Source organism: Erpetoichthys calabaricus, chromosome 3 (genome assembly GCF_900747795.2).
Source record: "Erpetoichthys calabaricus chromosome 3, fErpCal1.3, whole genome shotgun sequence".
Lineage (NCBI taxonomy): Eukaryota > Metazoa > Chordata > Cladistia > Polypteriformes > Polypteridae > Erpetoichthys > Erpetoichthys calabaricus.
Window position 1 is genome coordinate 253,404,114 of NC_041396.2, and position 26,897 is coordinate 253,431,010.

Below are 26,897 nucleotides of genomic sequence, written 5' to 3' on the forward strand. Positions count from 1 at the left end.
TTTGAAAACTCAATGTAAATCTTGTGAAAGCGCGCCGGCATTATCCTGCCGCGTAGTTTCTTTTCACGCTGAAAATGAAAACAGCGTGTTTATTTATTTATTTATTTATTTATTTAAGGCGTCTTTCATTCTTCACATGACATGACAGAAACAAGCATTCCTTCAAGCCTTTCTCTCGTCTAAACGGTAACATTTTTTTTTTTTGCGTCGCCCACAGGTAGCCACTGGGAGGCGTTGTCTCACTACCAATTTCTGCCTTTTACTCAGCCTATAGGTCCCCGGAGGACATCGTGCTGTCGAAGGCTAGTGAAGAAAGCAAAATCTCCGTGTGTGGAAGAGAGTCTCGTCTTTGCGGCTCCCCGCGATCAGCAGCTGGAGCGGAGCTCAGCATGACAAGCGGACCTTGGCGGGACGCGCGGGCGCTCTGAGGCTACCTACCAGAGGAAGCTGTGCACCCGGAGCCCGTGGAAGTTTCAGTGTAGAAAGGGAGGAGTGATTCAATCTGGACGCCGCGGGTGATGGGAGCCGACCGACAGCTGCCGGCTATCGGATTATATTCTTGGAATTTTTTGGAAGCGTTTTTGGCAACGATGGCAAATAAAAACAGCAAGACTGGCAGGGACTTGAAGTGAGATCCCCGACAGGTGCAGGGTTTGTGCCACCCAGTCCACCAGGGCGAAGAGCAGCGCACAGGTGTGTATAGCAGGGTGGGCTGCGAGGGTCTTGGAACGCATACTCGGCGAAAAATAGAAATGAAAGAATAGTTGATCGGGGAGGTAATTTTAGGGAAAGAACAGCGAGTTGGGCTGCCAGGGTGGATAGATTTGGTCGCGCACTTTATAAGAAAGGAGAACACCTGACGACATGATGGTGGTTAAAAAAAAGTGAGGTGGGAGAAGGAGTGCTGTGGTAAAACATGTACTCGTTAAAAGGTTTTGGGGAGCCAAAGAAAGCATGCAGTTGGACGCAAGGAATATTCCCATGGGCTACAAGAACAGCATCCCTGTGGTGGGGTGAATGACATGTTTGATAAAGAGGTGAAGACAAGGAGTTACCTGCAGGGCACTGGTTTGGAGTGACATGTTAAGTAAAGCAGACTTAAACTAATGAGGGACAGAACCCTATTTTAAATGCATTCTATCAAGCAGAATAACCTGTTGATTGCATTGAAATGAAAAAGTGTGGGATTCAGGGTTAATGGTAAATGCAGCTGTCTGTACCCTATAGATAACTCTGGTATTACAAATCACCCTTGTTAAGTGGTGGAGTGATACAGTAATCGATAGCACACGTGTTCAGGTCAATGGTCGATGTAACAGAAAGTACACATTTTGGTAGCTTCTTTGGTAAGAAGGGTTATTGGAATTCATATTGCATGGTAATTGTATTTATAAGGATGTTTTAGGTTATTTGGTTATTGTAAATTAGAACACAGTGCCAGTGAATGTGTTTGCCCCAGTGTCCTTTGTGACGCCTTAAAAGTCGAGGGTTGATTCCTACCTTTCTTCTGATGCTGCTTGGATAGGCTCGTGAAAATTGGAGTTAGCAGGTGCAGTACATTCATATGAATGGATGAATGTTAACAGACATCACTCTTGCTGGGGTGTGGGATCCTATGGTTAATGCAAATTTCTGAGTGTTGAATAATGAAAAATTGGAAAACGAAATGCAGCGTGGCAAACTGGGCAATGAAAACTGTATGTGAAGGAAGATGGAGCATTTAAATGCATTATTTTGGTGTGGTATGCAGGATCTAAAGAAATTAGAAAGCGCACACTTACTGCAATGCTGTTTGCTCCATTGATGCAAAGCTCAGTTGTTGGGTCTGGTATTCTCAGCTGATGGAGAATCTACTTCTAAGGCACTAGGATAAATGGAAGGGCAGTTAGGGGGGTAATCGCATGCCTGCTTGTTAGTGGTGGGAAGTGTAAGGGAAAGCACACTTGTTGGAGGAGGAATTTGGCAGTTGCTGTTTGAATTCGTTTTTTTGGGATTTAAAGATAATGGAAAGCTCCCTGGTAGAAGTGTGGAAGCAAAGGGGAAAATATATGGATACCTGCAAAAAGGAATTAGAAACTGGACAGGTGCACATTTTAAGGGTAAATGGAACTGTGTCTAGGGTGTGGGAAACTGAAATAATCAAAATTCTATTTGTTTCTGTAGAAGATATGGGGTGAGTTAGTTTTTTTTTTTCTTGGAGTGGGAGAGTGTTTTATCTTTGAAAGCCACATGTATTTGGTTCTGGAATTTCAGGTCAATGTAAAACATATTTTTAAAGTATCCATTGCTAAGGTTAAATCAAAAACGAATGGACTAGAGCTTGTATGTGCTGGGGTAATTAATGTTTAGGGATGAGGTTGATTGCCGGAATTGCTCTCTCCTTGAGGTGTTCAAATAATGCAAAGTGTACACATTAAAGTTGGAAATCCTGCAGTAATGGAAAGTGCATTAAATGGAAAGAATGTGGGAGTAAAAAAAATTAAAAGCAAGGATACACATTAAAAGAAGTACACAAAAGTAAATAAAAACTGCCTCGTCATACATTAGAGTAAAGAAGGGGGATAAGCACAGCGGAGGGCCGTGCAGTGAAGGCTGATACTCAAGACACGCGTGTCTGAAGTGCGAGTGGGGAGGCGTGAGATGAAAAGAGGGTCTGGAGGGGTGGGGAAATCCTAGCCTAAATATTGTAGCCCCTAATGATTTAAATTACTCATCGAAAATACTGATGACAGCGCTGGCAAATACATATATTCAGTAAACGCGGTGTGGGTGCATCTGTTCATTTAAGATTGTCAAGATCCATTTAAAAGAAAGAAGGACATTGGAGACCAAGAGAACGGAACGGCGGGCCAACAGAAAGAATACAGGGAAAGAATTGGAGAACGTTCAAATAGTGTTGAATGCCAGAGGCTGCAACTGTAAACTTTTCAGTAGTGTAATTAAGCATCAGTTTTTAGGTGTCCAAACAGTCCAGTACTACCTGATAGATAGATAGATAGATAGATAGATAGATAGATAGATAGATAGATAGATAGATAGATAGATAGATAGACAGGAAGGGCACTATATCATTCAGTAGATAGATAGATAGATAGATAGATAGATAGATAGATAGATAGATAGATAGATAGATAGATAGATAGATAGATAGATAGATAGAAATTCAATTGTTACTTATAAATCCTTTCCCGGGATGAATCATTTACAGAGACGAATGGCATCGTTGTCCCATAGGATTTTCTGAAAGCCGCTGACTGAGCCTTTGGGGCAGCTCAGATTTTTTTTTTTTAAATTGCGTTTCTGTATGTCTTAGACACAACATCGCTTGCGCTCCACGTCCCGCGGAGATGTGTCAAGCACGAGCACCGAGCGATCCTATTCAGCTGTGTTGCAGTCTTCCAGGGCACAGCGCTGAACGGTTTACATTTTTGTGAGGACGGCACTCACTGGTGGTTTCTTCTCCACTCGTCTCAGAATTCAGATCACGATTTCTGTGCAACTCGCTTTTTAGCGCCCTTACTATGTTAAGGGTAAGGAAATCAGAAGAGCTTGCGGAGCAGCATCCTTTCCTCGCTCCATTCTGCACGTTAAGCAATGCAAACGTTTAGCCGTCGAGGATGTGATAGTTTAGGTTGGTTTTAAAGACCTTACTACTGCAAAACCTGGCTAATTGATCATGAACTGGCAAACGATAACTAGTAAAAACACATTTCTGCATCATTCTTTGATTACTTGTGTTAATTTGCTTGTTAGGCACTTATGCTATGAAAGGGTGGCATTATGTCAAGCAAAAAATCTGAATGATTGTGTCTGTTCTGTGAGATGAGCTGCATGAAGTAAGCCTGAGCCGCACCCAAGGTTGATTCGTTCCTTGTGACAACTGGAATAGGCGTAGGCTTTCCAAAATCCAGTACTCATTCGTTTTCCATCCAGCCATATTTGAACCCGCTCAGTTCAATCCAGGTTCTGAGGACTTGAAGCCCGTGCAAGACTGCATCGGGTGTGAGACAGAAACCAACCCTTAAAGAGGCGCCCGTAGACCGCAGAACACCCGCACTTACTCAGGTGAGGGAGTTTAGAATGTCTGCCTAATATGCACGTCTTTGTGACGGAGGAAAAAAGTGTAAAAATAACGGATTTAAATGGATTGTCACGAGCACTCTAATGTCTTCAGTGCTGCGAGGTTGTGAGAATCGGAATCGTGTTACCTTATTCTTTGTGTGTTTAAACAAATGCATTTGCGTATCAGTTATGTATTTACTAATTAGTATAATCTATACTCAAATTTTAACCGTGAATTGTTTTCTGTGCTTGCACTCAGAGAAGAGCGCTATACAAAAATAAGCCGTGTTCATAAATTCATGGGACACACCTTGGAGGGCATTACAGCTCACGTAAAACGCGTGGACAGCTGATGAAATAACCAAGTCTGCTCCAGATCGGTCTGACAGGTCTTATCTCTGGAGTTGGTAGGATCAGTGGAGCTGGGCAGTGAGCTCTCCTGACTTTTAAACAATAGGTATCTATCTATCTATCTATCTATCTATCTATCTATCTATCTATCTATCTATCTATCTATCTATCTATCTATCTATCTATCTATCTATCTATCTATCTATCTATCTATCTATCTATCTATCTATCTGTAATATAGTGCTTTATCTATCTATCTATCTATCTATCTATCTATCTATCTATCTATCTATCTATCTATCTATCTATCTATCTATCTATCTATCTATCTATCTATCTATCTATCTATCTATCTATCTATCTATCTATCTATCTATCTATCTCTTCATTTAGCGCATCAGCTTCAAGGATCCACCTTCATGGAACTTCCTGCGGCCACTCTGATTTTCTCCCACCTACTGGACACACTAAACTGACCCTGTGCTTGTGTGCCGTGTGATAAACTGATGTTCTTGTTTAGGGATTTTTCCGTAGTGCGCCCAGTGTAGCAGGCTTGGGCTCCTGCAGTCACCAGAGATCCTGAACGGGATTAAGCGCGTTTGTTAAGTTATGTATATAATAATTACTATTCACTACACGTCATTATAGCTGGTGGCGCTGATGCCTCTCTGTCACCTTTGATGCCCTCCATGTGCATCTTGTATATTTTCTTCACGTTCACGCCAGATTTCCTCACGCTGTTGAATTCAGATAGACGTTGCACCTTGTGGACTCAGTATGCATGGCCGTATTCACCGGTCAGCGCCTATTGCTTCAGAGGTAGGCTTGGGCTCTCCGCTAACCTGCAGTAAATAAAGCAGATTCTGAAATCAGCTGGATATCTTTAGCCTACGGCATTTATTAAACACGTCATTATTTATTTCCCATTTTCCCTCTTCTATAAAGCATGCTTTGAAGTTCACATTATTATATAAGCTAATATTGATCGTTTCACTAAAACACATCCATGTTACTCTCCCAAACCAAATGAAAGAAGTTTATCTGAAGTTCAGTTGTTTGACAAGAAACGGCACAATTGCCATTGTTTAAAGGAGACCTGAGCACAAATGCGCATATTCTAGCAGAGCATTCACATATATAAAGGTAGACACGCACATTTACTGTAATGTCCGCGGATCGGACCGGAGTGCAGGCTGCTCAGGTGTGCTCAGAAACGGGAAGCATAATTACCATGGGATCTACAAGGAGAAGCTGTCATTAAAGAAGCCCGAGTAGAGCGTGGAAGTGTCCTGGACACTGAGCACTTTTCTATCATAGGCGCTTGCCTGAAGGCCATTGATTGGCGTGCGTGGCCCTCGGCGAGTCTCGGGTAGGAGCCTGACATTAGATTGGCTCACAGGGGAAAGTGTGACAAACAGTGTGACCCGGACCCTGGCAGTGCACTTTGTGGAACGGTCCAGGATACCAGCCACTCCAAGGAAAAGTGACACAATATGAAGACCGATTCTGCCAGGGCCCACACCATTCACATGTCTGCAGAAAGGTGGATTAAGACCTTAAGAAACCCTAAGAAGATTTTGGTGCCCCCAACCTCTATTATTACTATTTTTTTATTATTATGTATATATACAGTATGTATATAATTTTTTCATTTAATGTAGGAGCCCCTTTTTGTGGAGCCTCAATCAGCTGTACTATTTCCAGTCTGGCACCATATGGTAAATCCAGCAATGTGACCCCTTTTCCTTGTTGCCCTAAACACAAACTTATTTTACTTGTTAATCCAGCCCTGCTTCCATTCGTTAGGTCATATTAAAGTTCTCCCATACATTTTAAATGTTCTTATTCTGTACTTAATTGTTTTGAAACTGGTCAACATTACGGATGAGAAATGTCCTTCAGATCTCACTGTCAATGAACTGATGAGTTGACCAAATATTAATTTCCAAATGTTCTCAGTATTCTAACAGTTCCTATAAATTATTTTTTTATATTACCAGCAGTATAGTATTATTACATCTGGACAGTGAAATTAGGTACAACATATAACACGTCTCCACAATTCAGCACTATACTCTCTTAAAAGTAATGGTGCCAGATTGGTTCCTCAGAGTGATGCCATAAGGGAACCATTTTTGGTTCCCTGAAGACCCATCCATATGAAGGTTCCTGAAAGAACCATTTATTTATTTAGATAAGTAACAGGCTCCTTACAGTAATAACCATGAATAGATGGTTATAGAGTTGGAAAATACCAATGGCTCTTGATTTTAAAAGGACCTCTTCTGCATACAACAAGACAGGCTAAGTCCATCCATCCATCCATTATCCAACCTTCTATATCCTAACTACTGGGTCATGGGGTCTGCTGGAGCCAATCCCAGCCAACACAGGGCACGAGGCAGGAAACAAACTCCGGGCAGAGGCACCAGCCCACCGCAAGGGCACACACTCACACACCCACACACCAAGTACACACTTGGGACAATTTAGAATCGCCAATGCACCTAACATGCATGTCTTTGGACTGTGGGAGGAAACCAGAGTACCTGGGGGAAACCCACGCAGACACGGGAAGAACATGTGGGTCTCCTAACTGCGAGGCAGCAGCGCTACCCACTGTGCCGCCCAGGCTAAGTCCAGGTTTTCCTAATTTGTTAGTGTCCTGGTAGGTAGCCTACCATACTTTAGAGATTTTATTTTTTTCTATTTATTAGAAAGTTTTTTCAAAGCACAAATTAACAACTTCATACAGGAAGAACCGTTCCCAGAATGAAACAGGGCTTTGTCAAGCAATAGTTCTACAAGGGACCACACAACCCACTAAAGAACCATAAAATGGCATTAAAAAAATGTATTTTTTAAGAATGAGGGTAAGAAAGCTGAATACCATCTACTGTATTTATTAAGAATTTGTTTAAATAAGTCATCAAAATATGTAAGTACTGAGTTAGTTCATTTTTGAAAAATGCCTTGTGATGGCACTCAGTGTATAAGGCACTGCATAAAGTGAACACTCATTGATGATCATGTTTAGAAATCACTGACAGTTCTTAAAAAAGAGACAAAGTGGTGATGAAGCTAAAGCCTGCTTGTAGATTACATCCTGACCACAGTCTGTGTGGAAGCCTGCGTATTATGCGAGTGTTCACATGCCTTTTATCTGACACCAGGCCCACCCCACCCCAAAATATTGAAAGAGACTACTAGAATTGCCCCCCACAGTGCATTGAGAGTGTGCACTGTGACAGACTTGTGTCTACCCCAGAAGTATTACTTTAGATGAATCACTAACTTGTGCTGGGAAAAGTGATTATAGAGGATAGACTGACGCATTTATGGAGTTCTATGGCTTATTTCCCTAAAAAGAGTGTTTTACATGCATAGTGCTTTTATTCATACTGTACATGGAAGTATTTAGGACTAGTGAAACACACAGACATATGGTTTTTATGCATTTTATTAACTACAATTTATTTTTAAATTTCCAGAACACATTAGTTCATATGCTTTTAATTAAAATCAAGGTTCTGGCCCCATTTGCCTGAAGAATTACATGTGAGATGGACAGATATTATATACACCAATCAGGCACAATAGGGATCTATCTATCTATCTATCTATCTATCTATCTATCTATCTATCTATCTATCTATCTATCTATCTATCTATCTATCTATCTATCTATCTATCTATCTATCTATCTATCTATCTATCTATCTATCTATCTATCTATCTATCTATGTTAATGTATGTCTTCATTTAGCGCATCAGCTTCAAGGATCCATCTTCAAGGGACTTCCTCTGGCTACTCTGGTTTTCTCCCATCTATTGGACACACTAAACTGGCTCTGTGTGCTTGTGTACCCTGTGATAAACTGGTGTCCTTGTTTAGGGATCAGGCATAACATTAAAACCGCTGACAGGTGAAGTGAATCACGTAATTGGCTTGTGTCAAAGGGTGGAATGTATTAGGCAACAAGTGAACAGTTAGTTTTTGAAGGTGATGTGTTAGAAGTAGGAAAAATGGGCAAGCGTAAAGATCTGAGCGACTTTGACAAGGGCCAAAAAACATCAGGGTCAGAACATCTCCAACACTGCAGGTTTTGTGGGGTGTACCCAGTACGCAGTAGTTACCTACAAAAAGTGTTCATGGGTACCCATTGTTCATTGATGTACGTGGAGATTGAAGGCTTGCCAATCTGGTCCAATCCCATAGAAGAGCTACTGTAGCACAAATTGTTGAAAAAATGTATTGCTGGCCATGAGAGTAAAGAGTCAGAATACACAATGCATCAGCACGTGCGTGTTTAACTTGGCTGAGCAGAGCAGCAGGAGGAATTTTATATATGTATATTGTGTATAAAACCGAAGAACACACAGAAAAAGGTTTGGGGTAGCCACCCCGTATTCTTGAGATTCGGATGGAAGAAAGAGCAAAAATCATCAATAAGTCTTTACAGTCCTGAGTCCAAAACAGAACTGATTCATGGTTAACAAGATGGAGTTTTTATAGTTGGGTGGAGGAAGTGACGTAATCGGGCCAGTAACCGGAAGTGATATTGACAGGCCCAGGCGGGATTTCCCTTAGGTGGTCTGTAGAAGAAATAGGGAAAGTGTTAGTGCACACTGCCACTCCCTGGTCCAGCATGGGATTACCATCTTTTGAGCCCTTTAGCTGTCTCCCATGTATATATATATATATATATGTGTATATATATATCTATCTATATATATGAATATGTGTCTGAGTGTGTGTGTAAATAAATAAACTCTGAGACCTCTACCTATACCCTTATTTTTGGACTGCTATTTTATTACATTGTTTTGGAAAAGTTACAGATTCCAGAAGCCATTAAAATGTTGTGGGGCTTATTTGTGCATGCCAGATGACACACTGAAGATAACAGTTGTATTTGTCTGCAATGTAGTGAAAACTCCTTTTTTTGGTAATCTAGAACTCAAAATGGTAAGGTAAAGTCTTCTTATCTCCACAAGTGATTTTTTTTTTGGTTAAATACTGAACCACTAGAGTGCAGATCACGCAGGGCATGCTGAGTCTGTGGGGACATTTTCTCTCAATTTGCTCTGACATTGACACTGATATGTTCCTACGTGCACACACTTCCACACATTTTTTATTTCCTACATATGTGGATCTTTCTTTCTTTCATTCTCTTATTTAGCTGATGCTTTTTTCCAAAGTGATATACAAATTGCTAGAACAAGTAAAGTTGTTACCATATTTTAATAAATGGATTCCACAATGTCATCACAGAGAACTGAACTTTCAATCTTTGTGCCAGTGATTCCAATGTCTTAACTACTAGTCCACAATTCCTGCTTGTGTAGAATCATTCTGTCTATTAATTTACTTTCTTCACTGTGTCATCTAAAGTGTTGAACTTCACTTTTGTGTGTAATTTGTATCATCTGTTCATTTGAAGAGAAGTAGCCTGCTATGTTAAGGCAGTGTCTGTGTCCCTCACAACACTGTCTCACGAGGCTACTTGTGATGTCCATTAGATATCAGAACTGTCAATCGGTGAGTGAGTTCAATTTGCAGTTTACACCCCCGTTGTTTCTTTCAACTCCGCTTTCACAAAATCTGCTTTTTTCTGACTGTCACGCCTTGAAGTTATATCCCACTACTGACACAAGTGAAGCATTCATTCATTTTCTGTAAATTCATAGTCAAAGACAGGGGTGTCCAACTCTGGTCCTGAAAGGCTGTGGAGTCTGTAGGTTTTCATTCTAACCATCTTTTTAATTAGTTACCATTTTTTGCTGCTAATTAACTTAATTTGCCTTAGTTTTAATTAACTTGACTCACATCCCTTAGTTGTTTCTTTTTCTTTAATTAACAGTCAGACAATAATGAGACAGAAAATGAGCCACCACATGACCACAGTGTCTGAAAATAAAGTCCCAGTAAGGTTGATCTACTCAGGTCACGAAAACAATTTGATGGTTTTCTTAGAGAAAACAAAAAAATCAACAATTTTGGAAATGTCTGCTGTGGCAGAATGAAAGAAGCAACAAGCAATGAAATTAAATAACGAGTTAAATTAATGGTGAGAACTGGCTTCTAATTAAGAAACTGGTTGGAGTGAAACTGGTTGGAGTTTGATGCCCCAATTTAGCTGGTCATCTGTTGGCTCATTTAATGAGTAAATTAGCAGTTAAAACTAGTCACTGATTAGGAAAAGGGTTAGAATGAAAATGTGCGGCCCCTGCAGCCCTCCAGGACCAGAGTTGGACACTCCTGGTCTAAGACATGGCTATAAGTAACCAAAGCTTATCCTGACAGCACCAAGCTCAAGGCTGGAGCTAAACCTGAATAAGTTGCCGGTCTATCACAATACATATGCACTCTTAAAAACAAAGGTGCTAAAGTAATTCTTTAGAGCAGTACCATAGGGGAATCATTTTTAGTTCCCAAAAGATCCATTCATATGAGGGTTCCAGAAACTATCTTTATTTAGATCTGAGGATCCATAAATAAACCTGAATAGATGATAGCAGCAATGGGTTTAGGATTTTAGAAGGATTCCTGCTGCATATAATGACACAGGCAAAGTTCACGTTTTCTTGATTTGTTAGCATCCTGCTAGCCTATTCCACATTAAAGGTTTCTGTGGGACCATTTCAAAGCCCAGAATGGAATGTTTCTTTGTCAATCAAATGTTCTACAAGGGATGGCAGAACCCAGTAAAGTGACATTACGAAACTATTATTTTTAAGAATATGCACACTTACATATTTATTCATGCTGGGCCGATTTAAAATCTCATTAAATCAGCAGCCATTGTTAGGTTATGAGCAGAAAACAAAATAAAATCTGTTTACACAATTACGCAATTACATAGATCACACAATTAAAAATATTGAACATGAGGAAAACATGCAATCTTCATGCAATGTCTGGAAAAGGATCTGCCGGAATATTGAGGCAGCACTAACCACTGCATCACCCACCATATGCATTCACCCATTCTATACCTTATGATGAGTGGCATGTTCACTCAAAAATGTCTTCTTCATGCTGGAATCATTCAAGCATTGGTTGTCTGAAAAACTATTCTGGGAAATGATGCAGTGAACCAGAACAGTAAAGTTTGGTCATGCAGTCTGCTTTCAATTCCTTCTTCATCCTAGCAGGCTAGGCTGATAACTTGTCCAGGATTCTGTCACTGCTGCCAATAATTTAGCACAGCACTCGTCCTCTGCCAATATCTGCTGCACTGTTATGCACAGCTGAATATTACCATCAATAAACTTAGTGCATAAACTGTTTTGTCATAATGAAAAATTCCACTGTTGATTTATTTACGGAAATAAAAGAGTGGCCAAGGAGCAGAACTTGACACTTTAGCTTAGCTGTTATTACTATTGTAAAGCACTTGGAGCTACTTTCATGTATGAAAATATGCAATACAAATGAATGTGGTGGTGGTTGTTTGCTTGTGTGAGCTGCTCACCTCCTGACCACCTGCCCAGGTACTTATGTGGAGCTGATGGGAACCTACCCCATATTGAGTTCCCCCTTTTGCATGATTGGCTGGTATTTTCAGTAAAGGATACATCACATATTATCTGTTAATTCATCATTTACACTACACACATTTACAAATATATGTATTATAAAGCACCATGTAACATGTAATAAGACACAATGGTATATGTACACTGAAGTACAGTATTCTGTATACATATATTAACATAAAACATGTCATGACCTGATAACAACAGGCAAAGAATAGGGCTGTGCCGGTCACCTGAATGCTTTCCCGTTCATATACTGGTGACAGAGTGGCTCACTTTGAGTGTTTTTCATCTTTCTCGAACTCTCATTTTAACAGTAAATACTTTTCATTAATTATTTGACATACAGTTCACTTAATAGAAATTTTGATAGATTAGATTAGTTTAGTTTATACATTACTAACTGTCCCCCACGGCTCCACCCATGTAGCAGTGAAACAGGACAAACTTTAAAAATCAATAAAAAAATGTAATTCTGGCCAAGTGGAAGTTAGGTACGCTTCAACATCAAATGTTGCCATTGTATCTGACCGTGTTCAGCTCTGATGTGAGAGTGGGCAGAAAAGCATGTGGCTGTGATATCTCTGGCAATCAGCAGCTACCCTTTAAAACACACATAGCTGTGACCTTTCTCTCTCAAAAATGTCAAACATTACTCTTTAACAATGTCTAGATGATAATGTCTGTTGAACAAACAGGTATCACTAGCTAAGTGGAGGCAAGGTACGCTCCAACATGTGTCAAGAGGTAGAGCGACTCGAATAGAGGCTGGCACGTGAGTGAGGAGGACCCTGTCCCGCAGCCTCTCTCTCTCTCTTGGATTCTCGCAAATAAATCTATACTGCATAGCAAACTATGATACTTATCACAATGATAGAAGTCGCAAAATCAACCGGAATGTTCAAGCAAATTATAGAGAAAAACCCGATCTAAATCCGTTAAGTAGTTCTCTCATGAAAAGTGGACAGACAAACAGACAGATATTGAATTTTATATATATATACTAGCTTTCCCCCGCGTAGTAGTGAAACAGGACAAACTTTAAAAATCAACAAACAAACAAGTATCCCTAACTAAGCGGAGGCAAGGTACACCCTAAAACCTGCCCGGCTCCCTACTCCTGATGTCATGCTTCCCCCTGCCCTCGACCCACAGGCATTGTCTTGGATTAGTGTGAATATATTGCTCCTGCAAGTGAACTATGATTCTTAGCATGATGAGAGAAGTTGCAAAATTAACCGGAATGTTCAAGCCTCCACTGCATCTCTCTCAGATTAGCGCGAATATGTCGCTCTTGCAAGCAAACTATAATACTTAGCGCGATGAGAGAAGTCCCAAATTCAACCTGAACATTTAAGTAAATTATAGAAAAAAACCCAATCTAAATCTGTTAAGTAGCTCTCTTGTGAAAAAGCGGACAGACAGACAGACAGACAAACGTTGGATTTTATATATATATATATAGATTTGTCACCAAGGGGAAATTACAAATTTACTTAGGATAGGAAAGTGTATCAAGCATGAGTGCAAATTAGGAATTGAGATGATGGCTGTATTAGGCCATTGGAAGTATTCATTTGAAAACAAAAAAGGAGGGCTGTGGCAAATTAATGTTTGGCTCTGCAACTTTAACAGCATCTTGACAATGTCTGGAGTTTTCTTTTTTTTTCTGTCCTCCTGGCCATCTGACCTTATCATTGAACTCATATAGACAGTATGAGTATATATGGACACTAATCTTCTACTTGATATTTATCTGTTTTTAAGATTGTTTAGATTCATTTTTTTGTTTTTTCTTTAAAATTTTTGCCTAATTTTATTTGTCTTTTCTTTTCTTGCAAATTTCTTTACATCTTGTAAAGCACTTTGAGGTACCTTGTTTGTATGAAAATATGCTATATAAATACAGTAAATGTTGTCTGTACGCTGTGTAGGTTGTCTTGCAGCTACTTGATTGGGTGTTTGGAGGCGTTAGTGTATTTGATGTAACTAACAGCTGTAGATTGCTTGCAATGCCAGGAGGACAGCCAAAGCAATCTTTGCTTCCATTTGGGAGACTGGCATCATCCCAACTGACTGGAAAACGGGACTTGTCGTCCCTATCTGGAAAGGGAAGGGTGATCGCCTGGATTGCAGCCACTATAGGGGGATAACACTGCTCTTGGTGCCAGGTAAGGTCCTTGCTAGGGTCGTCCTCAATAGGATCTGTGATCACTTGCTCACCTACCAGTGACCGGAACAGTCTGGTTTTACACCTAAGAAGTCTACCATCGACCGCATCCTGGCACTGAGGGTTCTCATGGAGCGCAAATGCAAATATCGGCAGAGTTTCTTTGCAGCCTTTGTTGATTTGAGCAAAGCGTTCGACTCAGTTGATTGAGCTGCCCTGTGGGACATCATGAGGATTCGCTGGATCCCCTCGTGGTTGCTGGATATCATGGCCGGCCTGTACACTGGTACTGTGAGTGCTGTGCAAAGTGGAGGCAGGACCTCTATGTTTTTCCCAGTTGATTCTGGGGTTCGTCAGGGGTGTGTTCTTGCTCCTACTCTGTTCAATGCTTGTATGGACTGGGTGTTGGGCAAGGTCGTGGGGTCCAGCGGCTGTGGGGCATCTGTTGGTGAAGAAAGGTTCAGGGATCTTGACTTTGCTGACGATGCTGTGATCTTCGTGGAGTCAATGGAGGCTCTGATCAGGAAGCTTGAGAGACTAAGTGAGGAGTCTGAGTGTCTGGGCTTGCGAGTGTCCTGGATAAAAACCAAGGCCTTTAATGACCTTTTGGGCACAGCCTTCAGCAGTGTGTCTGTTTGCAAAGAGAGTGTCAACCTTGTTGAGAGGTTTACTTACCTTGGCAGTGACATTCATGTCTCTGGTGACTCTTCCTGTGAAGTTAGTAGACAGATTAGGAGAGCATGGTGGGTCATGAGGTCACTGGAAAGGGGTGTGTGGCACTCCCGATATCTATGCAAAAGGATGAAGGTCCAAGTCTTTAGAGTTCTGGTGCTTCCTGTCTTGCTATATGGTTGCGAGACATGGATGCTATCCAGTGACCTGAGACGAAGACTGGACTCCTTTGGTACTGTGTCTCTCCGGAAAATCCTTGGGTACCGTTGGTTTGACTTTGTGTCAAATGAGCTGGTTGCTCATGGAGTCCCAAATGAGGCACATTACCTGCATTGTGAGGGAGCGTCAGTTATGGCACTATGGTCATGTGGTGTGTTTCTCTGAGGGTGATCCAGCTCATAAGATCCTCATTGTTGGGGACCCGAGTGGCTGGACCAGACCAAGGGGATGCCCACGTAACACCTGGCTGCGGCAGATAGAGGGTCATTTCCAGAGGATGGGATTGGACCGCGTGTCTGCCTGGGGGGATGCAAACCAGGGGTGTAGTGGGTGTGGCAACACACTGTACGTGTGCATGCTCCCCAACTTGACTTGACTTGACTTAACAGCTGTATGTTGTTATGCCCTGGCTCAAATGTCTTTTCTTCTTATGAACTGATTTATTTGTCTTTTAAGTTTTGTTTTGTAGTGAAAAGTCAAGCAAAATAACACCTTTTATTGGCTAGCTAAAATGATTACAATATGCAAGCTTTCGAGGCAACTCAGGCCCCTTCTTCATGCAAGATGTAATCAGTTTTGTTTTGTAAATTCTGTTTTTATTTTCTTTCTTTTTGTATTTTATTATTAGTGAATATTATTACTACATTATATAAGTTATCCGTTTATTATCTGTTTATGTTACATTAAGGGATTTGCCATTCCATATTAACAGACCCATCACAATAAGAGCAAGAGAGGCTGCCTACTGTTCAATTTAGCATTCACAGAAATACAAGAACCTGGAGATCAAGGTCATTGGGATGTAGAATTGTAAGGCAAGGGGAGTAGCAATCGCTGTAAGAGTACATTGGGAAATTGAAAAAGAAATTTCAAAAGAACCTCCAGTTGCTTCCAAGTCATCAATGAACCAAAGAAGTGCAGAAGATTTCACTAATATGATAAGCAACATCCTTAGAAAGGTGTGAGGCTATATACAAATCAAAATACAAAGTCAGAGTCCGACTTGTGCTGGTGGGGCACTAAAATCTTACTTTGGTTCTATAGATATATAATAAGCTACTTACAGAAAATGCTGATATTAAGGATTCAGGATACCTGCCTTAAAGGAAAAGTTTGTTATTGTTCAAGTTAAAGTTATTTCTTCACAAATATGTATTCTAAAGTTAAGCACTGTGGGCAACTGGGGGTGTAGCAGCACCCCAAACACAACTATACAACACAGTCCTGGGTTCAAACAGAAGATAATTGTTTTATTCTAGAGTACCTTCAAATCCTTTCCACACCAGAACAAAACACAATCTTCATATCTCCTTACACTAACATAAGTCATTTTGTGTCCTTCCACACCTCCCATACAGTCTCATTCACTCTCTTCCCGACTCTGGCTACCCATACAGGAAACTCTGCTTCTTTTTTGCCGGACCTGGATGCCGCCATATTGCATCCAGGAAGCACTTCCAGGTCAGGCAGAAACTCTTTAAAGTGGGGACGGTATGTTCCTACAGCCGCCCCTGGCAGCACCCATGGACCACAACAGGGGTATCCCACGGGACTGCAATTTCCTGCCTGACCTGCGGGTATCAATGCAGGCAATGTAGTCAAGGAAGACTGGCACCTATTGTATTGGGGGAGAAAATAGTCCATGTGACAAGTTTCTCCCTGGCCTCCCAGTCAGATAAGACACCTTGAGACACCTTGGCCGGAATGCCAGTCCATGCCTAGTGTCCATGACAGCACATTCTATAAATTTAATGCCTGCTCTGGCTCTTTGCAATGGAGGGTTTGGGGCATGGGAGAAAAGCTTAAAAACATACCAAATGTGTCAGGTTTTTAAACCAAGACAGTTGTCGGACATTGATCTGCACCTTTTGTACTTCTGATCCATGTTTGTGACAACAAAAGGGATCTGGAAATACTAATTTCATTGCATATTCCTGGTATTATTTTTCTCGTGGTAAGGGTACGTTTTCTATTCACTTGTGTAAGTTCTGATATAAATACAGAAGTAACTCAAAACAAAGCCAACCATGTGGCATGAAGCTCTTACTGTGATTTGGTGTTTGAAGAAGAAACTATCGCTGCTGAACTATTGTGCACAACTGCTGAAGCTCATAATTTTGTTTTTGTTTTTTGTTCAAAAATGACATGTATAAACTATTTTACAATGCGTGTGTAATCACATAACTTGGATCAATACTCAACAACTGTATTGGCTTGAAAAATCAACATATTTGGTAAGTTTTTAAGCTTTTCCTCCATGCCCCATAGCCTCCAATTTAAAGCACCAATGAGATATTTGTTTTTAATTGAAACACCAAACTTATCCTTTAAGCAGACGAATTGCATCATACAGTACACAGATTCACACTCTGTAAACCCAAAGCCGCACCATGTACTTCTGACCAGCCTCATGTGGAGCAGCCATTTTTCATGGCACATGTGCACGTAGCTGACTTGTGGCTGCAGCTCCGCTCTAATCTTGACTCCATTTAAAATGGGCGCATGTTATGGTTTTGCCAGGTGCTCCACCCCAGTTTTACTTTCTTTTATTTTGGCTTGTTCTTTTTATTGTTTTTTTTTTGTTATATTATTATATTTGTTAAGCTTTCAAGGCAACTCATGTAATCAATTACATCTTGCCTGAAGAAGGGCCTGAGTTGCCATGAAAGCTTGCATATTGTAATCTTTCTAGTTAGCCAATAAAAGGTGTCATTTTGCTTGACTTTTCACTACTTTCATAATGGCTAACACGGTACAACATCCTCGTACTATATTTGTTAATAAATAGGTTTTTGTTCATTTCTTTCTTTTTGAATCTATCCTTGGGTGTAATAATCTTAAGGGAACAAGAGTAGCTGAATAACAGCAGGGGATGACCACACATTGGATGGAAGTCCCACAGTTGATTAGAGGGTGTGACTACAAGGGGGCACCAGAGAACCCCAAATCATGGACACATCAATACAGCACACAATATATGAATAAAATAAAGGATTTTTTATTCACACAAGACCCTTTAAATCACCTCTACAACATGAGCCACAAATATAAAATAAATCGCATAAATCTTTCTCCTTCCGTCCTCCACTGATTGTTGCCTGCTGCCTCCCGACTCTGACTTACATGAAGTGAGGAAGCAGACTCTTTTTATGTCGGACTAGGGAATGCTTTTGGTGTCAAGCTGTGTCCCTGAGGAAGCACTTCCTGGTTATAGAAAAAGCAGGGAGTTCCTCCCCTGACAGGGATCCCAATAGGACTGCATGTCCGGACACCAAGTCCCAAGCACCCTTGTGGGTGCGTTACCATATGAGGACCACTGACACTTATTGTATGGGGGATGAAGCCAATCACGATCCTCTCTTATCCTCTATAAAAACATACCAGCCAGATACAAATTTATGTTGATGTCCCGCCAGTCAATTCGTGTGTGTCATTGCACTGGCCTCCCATCCAGGTAATGGAACCTCCTCTGATATGACTGGGAAGCCCGTTCTCCTCCTACAAGGAATTAAAAAGATGTTCCTTGTATTATTTATGGAACCTGTCTAATATTGGAAAGAACAGGTTATTTTTTCATTAACTGTCTTTTTATATGTCATGAATTTTATAATTTTCTTTTTTATCTTCCAATTATGTCAATTTAGTTTGTTTTCTGACTAGTTGAGCCTAAGGGCCTCCTGATGCTAAAACTGACAAGGCTGCTAGTGCTGGCCTATATATAAAGTCCTGGCGTGCCTCAGGCTAGAGGTGAGGCATCATCATTTCCTTCTCGTGTTGTTTAGTTCCTTTTATGTGTTCTTCTATGATTTTGTACTAGGTCTGTACTTGGCCTCATGAACATTTTTCACTTGTTAATTCCTGTTTTGTTATTTTTGTTTTAGATGTCAGTGATGTTGGCATCATGATAGATGAATGTCATAGGCTTAAACCCTTGATATATTGTGCCAAGCCCCTGATCTTTTTGTCCATTTCTTTTATACTTCTATGTATTTATTAACCACCGGCTCCATAGGAGTGCATTTATTTAACTCTTGTCCAACCTCATGGGGGATGCCACCCTACATTTTAATATGTTATATGCATATTAGCCGACTTGAAACCGCAAGGGCAAGCCCCTTCACCCCCCCCCCCCCCCCCCAAAACCCTCCTGCATACAATATCAACATGCCAGAAACTTAGAAGAGGACAGATACTCAACTAAGAAGTTGTATAAAATTTAAAACACATCACAAGTAGGAACAAGATACAGACAAAATATTCAGCACAGACAGTAATTTGGTTTCACTTCAAGCACTGATTAAGAAATAATTTCAGGTTAAATGAGAGTGCGAGAGCTTGGAGAAGGATGCCACCAGACACCCTTAAGTGGGGGCTAAAACCCTGATACTATCAACCCTAGAAAAGCCAGTGGTTTGGGTGGCATGGTGGCACAGTGGTAGCGCTACTGCCTCACAACAAGGAGGTTCATGAACCTGGGTTTCAAGATGTTTGCATGGTCTCCCCATCTCCGGGTGTTCCTGCTTTCTCCTAGAGACGAAAGGTGTATTGATGTTGCTACAATTTCCTATTTGTTTTCTTTGTGAATGACTGATGCCCTGCCCAGGGGTAGTGCCTGAAGACTGCTGGGATAGGCTCAAGCTGCCATGCCTAAGCGGGATAGGAAAATGGATGGCTTTGGTTTTGTTTATATTGAATTGCCTTTCTCTGTTGTTGTTTTCAGACTTTATTTAATAATGTAAATTAAATAAAATAATTGCTTTGTTCTTTGGGACAAGGGTTTTATGCTTTCTCTCTTCTTTAAGTTATATTTGTAGTTCTCAGGCCTTTCTGAATATTAAGCCTAAGGTGTTTTTTGTTTTGTATAGTTGTAGGTCCAGAATCATAACAGTACCATTCAAGGCCTACTCTTGTTGGCCCTTGCACACTCCAACTAACTAACTAAGAATTAAAGCAATCTCAGAAGCATTTGCCAGAAGTTCAACGCAATCACAATAAAACAATCAACAGCACCACCATACTCTAAGAGCCTAATGAAACTGATATCTTCACTTTCTGATTTTTACAGGCTGTAGGAAATACTTCCAAAAGAAGAAATACAAACTAGCAGTGCGATGTGGCTAGCCACATGCTCTTCCCAACCTAAACATTGTCGGTATCAGAGCATCGGCTATTGCCATCACACTCTTCATCATCACTAAGGTGATGCCCCATGCAGGCAAGCACTAACATCTGCGTGGGGCTCTAATTTATTTCTTTGTTATGAAAGTCTCTAATTTTTTTTGTCAAGCCTTCTTAATTTAAAGGATATGTTTAGCTTCTTGCTAGTAGTCTGCTGCCATTCAAAGATCTAGCTCCATCAAACCTGTGAAGAGCTGCCTGCCGGCTGCTACAACATTTCCTGTCAAACTCAGTAATGTGCACTGAGTGATTTTTAACACCTTAACATGATTTTAAAATGTGTATTTTCAAGGATCAGTCACAATTTATACAGTACACTTTCAGGGTTTCCCAGGGGAACATTAGGGGGTTCCCTGCACTAACGGGTCCCACCTCAGTCTCACAACATATTAACCACTTAACAGCAATTGTTGCAATTTAACAATAATTTACTCCCAGACCACTATTAATGTGTATTGTATAACATTATAACCCACTTTCAGAACATTACCAGCATGTATGTTTTTTTTTTTTACATTTAAAGCTAACTGCAAAAGATTGCCAATTTGTATTTTGTAACCAAATGCAAAAAATTTATTTTAACATCTGTGGCCATCAGGGAGCACTCCAGCTCCCCTAACACCCAACAATAGCAGGCTCAGACACAAATGTGAAATGAATAAAGAGTTTTTATTCATGGGAAACTCTTCTTGGGCAAGCATTTCCCACCACAACCACAAGTTAATTTAGCACAAGCACGACTCTTTGTCTTCTTCCTCTCTCTCTGCCATTGGTCACTGCCTCCTCCACTCCTCCTCCAACTCTGGCTCCTGGGACTGAGGAAGGCAGCTCCTTTTATTTACCACCCGGAAGTAGTTCTAGTGTTCCATACATGTGGTCCAAAACCACTTCCGGGTAAGGTGAATGCCCCATGAAGTAGGGCTCCCCTTTTCCTGCAGCAACCCCTGGCGGTACCCACGGAACCCACCAAGACTGAGTCTTAGAACTCCATGTCCCATGGTGCCCTGTGGGAATCTGAGGCCTGCTGCAACCCAGAGGATTGTCATCTAGTGATCCAGTGGAGATAATGCCCTGTGCACGCTCTCTCCCCTGTTCCTTGCCCTGCCAGGTATGTATGTTGGCCATCCCTCACAGTTCATATAAAAACAGATTAGTAAACAAAAGGCTCTATACTACTGCACTCATTTTTACACAATCCACCTCCAAACTTTCACATTTGCAAAGTCATTAATCACCTCAGTATAACTCACTTGACATGCACAATTCCATTCAGACAAGACTGAAAGACTGTTCAGTCTTTCTTGGTACATTGTTGTGCATAATTAGGTAATTTCTCATGGATTTCAGACTGCTACCTTTAAAAGAGATGCTTGGTCAGTCACTGTGAAATAAATTAAATCTGGCCGAAGTGGCAGGCTACTTTTGTCCTGTGGCAAGCAGGGGGCCATGAGAATCAGGGAGCTGATTTACAAAATGGTCTGCTCCATTCATGTCATGATGCATTCTTACCTTCTGTAGCCCCATGGTGTTGTCACTGCCATTCTTGCTGATATTGTTACTGTTGCCGCAATTACAAAAACAAAGAATTTCTGAACATTTTGTCCTGGGCTTCCACAAGCCCAGGGATATGGAACATGTATTGCTGTTGTGATGGACATGGATGGACTGGCTCCTCAGCTGGGACGAAATGTCTTGCCTTACCCATTGAGGAGGCCACCATTATGGGTGGACAGTAGGGATGGATGGGAATTCCAGTGAGGATGGGTGCAGCTCCTAGCCAAGGCAGGAATAATGGATGGACTTAGGGAGACTGCATCCCAGGAGCAAATGTTCCCCCAATATGATAGGAGGCAGTGTTCCACTGGCGTGTCGCCACTTTGGACAACCTCAAGAGTTCATGGGAACTATAAATAGAGAGGACAGACCTGTTGAGTTTCTGGGGGTCAACAGGGGGTGCTGCCAATAGATAACTCCCTGGTTTCATTGCTGTTCCTTCTGGCCCTGAAGTCATTCTGGGCTGCAATGCTCCAGCATCAGAAGAACTTCCGAGTTCAGATTAAAAGCAACTGCTCTGCTTCACCCTGGTGAATTGGACTCAGGAAACAAGAAAGGACAATGCTTGCCTGGGAGTGTGGAGAAGAAAAGGAAGAACGAAGAAAAGAAATATTGTATTTTCGAAGGAGCCTTTCAAAATGTAATTGCTAAAATAAATGTTGTTGTTTCTGTAACTGTGTCCGTGGTTAGGGGTTTTGTGACATTCCCTACAGGCCACACTGTAACCTCGGAGTTGGTACACCTGCTCTCTGTATTTCACTTCTTGGTATTAGGATAGAGAACTGGACTTCACTCAAAACACACACAAAAAGTTCATTTTTACATAATAATAGTAATAATATGATGATGTAAACACACAGAGTATATTTACAGAAATGCCTTAAGATGGTGTGCTCTGTCATTAGGTGTTATCACTGAAAATCATTGTCTCTAGAGCAGTGTACTTTCCTAAAAGGTTCTGTCTTCTTCAGCATGCTGAGAGCAACCTCTTAGCTAAGATAAAGCTAAAATAGGTTTAGTTCAGGTTCCTTCAACAGACATTCAATCTGGTTCCAAAGACAGAGAGTACAAAATACGTGCGCTGCTTTGAGAATCCATGGGAGACTAGAGCTCCACCCACCACAAAAAAGAAAAGCCCCTACTGTATTTTATGACCTCCAGCCCAAGACCAGGAACCTTGCGTTCAAGTAGTCGTCAGATACAATGGGCCTATAGAACAGATACTAAACACAAACTTTATTTTTTGCAGTGCTTTTCATAGTGAATCACATTTTGTCCATATTTTATACCATGTGGGCTATGGACATGACATGTTAAAGTAACTGCAAAGTTGTCCTCTACTCTCTAGCTTTACTCTTTTATGTAAGAGGATAATTCACTTCCTGAAGTGGGAGAGCAAATACCCAAAATAGTTTTCTTCTTTGTAAGCTGGGGTAGACATGTCTGCTTGCATGCTTTTTTACTTTTTTTATTGTAGTGGATAAGTGACTTTAATGGTTAAGTAATTAAGGACTATAACCTGCCATGCCTGCCCAGACTCCATTCCCGATTCACTCTGTGACCCTCATCAAGTCAATAAACCCGGCAACGCTCACATAGAAGTAAAATATAGAAACCTCTAAGACAAGCACCTCTGATGTGTAAGGAATTAAACAGTAAATAAATATAGTGTAAATATGTAAAACACAACATTAACTTTCATTTGAAGCAGGGATTCTGGGATGCAACATTGTCCCACTGCATTGACTATAGCATAATTGGTAGTTGGGTTTTATGAAAGCCAACTGGTAAAAACAAATGTTTTTGTTTCCAGTATTCTTTGCCATCTCCTCCTTAATATCTTCTTTTGAAGAAGAAGAAAAAAAAATAAGCCTTCCAGACTATTTGTGTCAAGTGGCACTTGAGCAAACGAGCAGCGCCGTTCCGCTCAATGTCTTCAGAAAACGGGGCCATGTTTATTCTATTAGGACACGTGCTCTGGAGGCGGCAAGCATGCACTGTTACCTCTGTTTCTTGTGCCGGCTTCCTGTGCTGCCGAAGCCCACAGGTAATGAACCTTACAGGAATGCGTCAAAAATCAAGTCGTAGCTTCCAGGCTGGCAGCTGCACCCTGGTGTGCCACCCAGAGGTGTCACATCGAGATGGCATGACATGTACCCTGGTGGTGTGAGGAATGAAGGTGTTGGTATTCACTGTGAAAAAGACTGAAATATTCTACACATAATCTATTACTTTTGATACCTTTTAATTGTTTTTTTAAACTGCACAATTTTAACATGTACTTAAATTTTACTTAAGACATTATTTAACATTTTAACAGTGTGTGATGTTTCTGAGCCTGAAGGAATAGTAGCCTGATGTGCTGTTGACCTGAGTGTTCTACTCCTAAGGGCTTGCAGTATAGTTTTGCTGTTTATTAGAATCTCATTTTCTCTTCCCACATCCAAGAGATATGTGTGTAAAGTTAATTGGTGACTATAAGTTGAATGAACATGTCAGTGAATGTGAGTATGTGTGTAAGTGTGCCCTTTGCTACACTGGCATCCTATCCAGGGGTGACAGGATAGGCTCTGTTAGACTCCAGTCGCCAAAGAGGATTAGACAAAGCTGGTGCAGAATATAAATGAATTGACAGATCAAAAGACATGTGGGCTCAGTTACCTCTCCTCTATAAACTGCTCCAGTATAGCCAGTGTAAAGGTACCTTGCAACAAACTAATGGCCCATCCAGAGCCAGTTTCAGTCTGGAAGTTACAGGAAGTTCCAATTCCAGTCCTGTCCATGTGGAGTGTATGTGCTCTGCTTGTGTCTGCTTTTTTTTGTCTCCTTTGAATATTCTGCATCTCTTGTACACATTTCTCATTGTCTATATTGCTGCTATTTTAGTGAATGTGCCCTGCTATGTGTGTTCAGTGCAGGTTCTTTCTTTTTTCCCAGGACAGATGCCAACTTCTTGTTACTCTGAAAAACTGATTAAATGGGTCAGTTAATGGAATAAATTAATCTATGGACGATTCTGTTGCGAGGCTAAAACAGGTCAGCGCTGAAGACTCTGATTGCTGATTGTTGTAACTCATTGCTTTCTTTTTTGTTTTTTTTTAACCATCTGGAACCTCAAAGACTTTATAGGCAGAATCTGAATTATGACCTGTCTTCTTTTTTGAAGGGATTCGCAAGTTTCAGAAATGAAATTAGGCAAAAATGCAAAATGAATTAGCAGACAGGGAGCCAGAGGTGATGGGAAGATGAGGCATGAAAAGACAAGATGAGAGAAAAAAGTGCAGGCGAAGGAGACAGAGTGGGAGGCCACAAGACGCAGAGAGAGGGAGAGAATGAACATTACTAAATAGATCAGCTTGAGATTAAAATAAAATCACTGCCCACGGATCGCTGTGAATGATCAAGGCAGACAGTCCTCCAGAAATAAATCGACTCGCGTATAAATTAAATATTCGAGACATGCACGTTATGCAAAGCAGCACACGGGCCACATGCGCACACATAGAAGTGTGCGTGATAACGTAACGACATGTGACATGCTTCACGCTATGTTACACTTTACTATTTCTATCTCAACAGGACAGATTTAAAAAAACAAAACAACACATAAAAATAAAAAAATAAAAAATTAAACAAGCTGGAGGAGGAGGAGGTTAGGGCTTAGAGTGAGCAACTGTTCAATGCTTTCAGAAGGAAGCTGCTGTGCTTTGTGGACCAAGTGACAAGATCACGAGTAGAAGGGTGAGCGTCTGTCAAGTCATCACTTCTCAGGTGATGGCTAATTGAAAAACACTCAAGGGAGCGAAAACAAGAAGACTTTCTGGTCACTTCAAGCCCACTTGGTTTGGGGGGGGGGGGGTCACTGATTGTCTTCCATGGTCTGAAATGCTTTTCAGGACAGCTGTGGCTACCCTTTTTTTGACTCACTTTCAGTCTACAGTGAGGCATCTATCCATCTCTCCATCCTTTACCATGCCATCCTTATTTGATTTATGATCTTGAGGCAGGAACCAATCCCTAATTGTGCAACTCAAGGAAGGAGCAAACATTTGAGGGGTCTCCAGTACAAGGGCAGTCAAGAGTTCTTTAATTATACAGGTGTGAAGGGTTTCCTCAGACATGTAGTGGAGATTTTATTTTGCAGATTGCAAATCCATTGAAAAGTGACTCCTCAAACAGACAGGTTTCAGAAAAAAATAAAATTCAGTTTCTCACTGTTATATAAAAAACTTGAAACAAAAGAAATCCTCAAATCAGTTTACTTTTATACAAGACCTCTCACCTGATTAGTAATCACATGGGGGTATCTTTGTGCCGCTGCCTTATACCTCCCAGAGAGCACAAACTGCACAGTTTCTCTCTCTGGCTGTGTAGGTTTTTGTTTGTTCGCTTTGGTTTCCTATCAAATCCCAAAGTTGTCTCTTTTAGGCTCATTTGTGACTCTCAACAGCCCTAATGTTAGTTACTCCGCTGCACTGTCAATTGTTGGTTCCTGCTGTACAACTAAGGCCGCCCAAATAAGCTCTGATTGCCCACAACTCTAGATCTAGATTAAGTGGGTTTAGTAAGTGGATGGATGGATGAGTTTATTATCACCCCACTCAATAGATGTTATCACTACTTATCAGTCTTGTATAAATGGTCCAATCAATACCTACTGAACCTTAGGGTTTGCTATAAGTGTTTTAATGAGTGATAACAGCACTCAAGTGCTTTTCCATAATGAGAGCTGCATCGTGCAAAGCAAAGTGATATTCATTCAGCATACAAGTGTCAATAAATATCATATACATAAAAGAAAAATGCACAGCTTTCATGTTTTGAAAACCATACCTTAACATTTGCTTTATTTTTAAAGTGTTTAAGTTTGGAGTGGTGATTGATTCATAAAATTCTAAAGCTTCATTGTGTATAACAGTGTCTGAGTAATGATCTAAATTAGTGAGCTGTTTTCAAATAAACCTTTATTTTATTTAGCACATTTCTATAGTAAACACCATCCCACGGCTTTCCACAAGTACATACAGTATTTACATTCATTGCACAAATGGCACTCAGGCTTTGTTGTGAGCACAGCAACACAAAAATGAAGATGGAGGAAGTGTCGGCGGGACCAGCAGGGGGCGCTTACCCTGTGGTCTCTGTG

General features: G+C 40.9%; 1 protein-coding gene across 1 annotated transcript in view; it reads left to right on the forward strand.

Annotated features, from left to right (window-relative positions):
• Positions 1-269: 269 nt before the first annotated feature.
• tafa3a (TAFA chemokine like family member 3a) overlaps positions 270-26,897 on the forward strand; it is a 324,761-nt gene continuing 298,133 nt past the window's right edge. The window contains exon 1 of the mRNA XM_028798088.2: positions 270-693. The gene's annotated coding sequence lies outside the window, so the exon portion shown is untranslated. The remainder of the gene's footprint in view (positions 694-26,897) is intronic.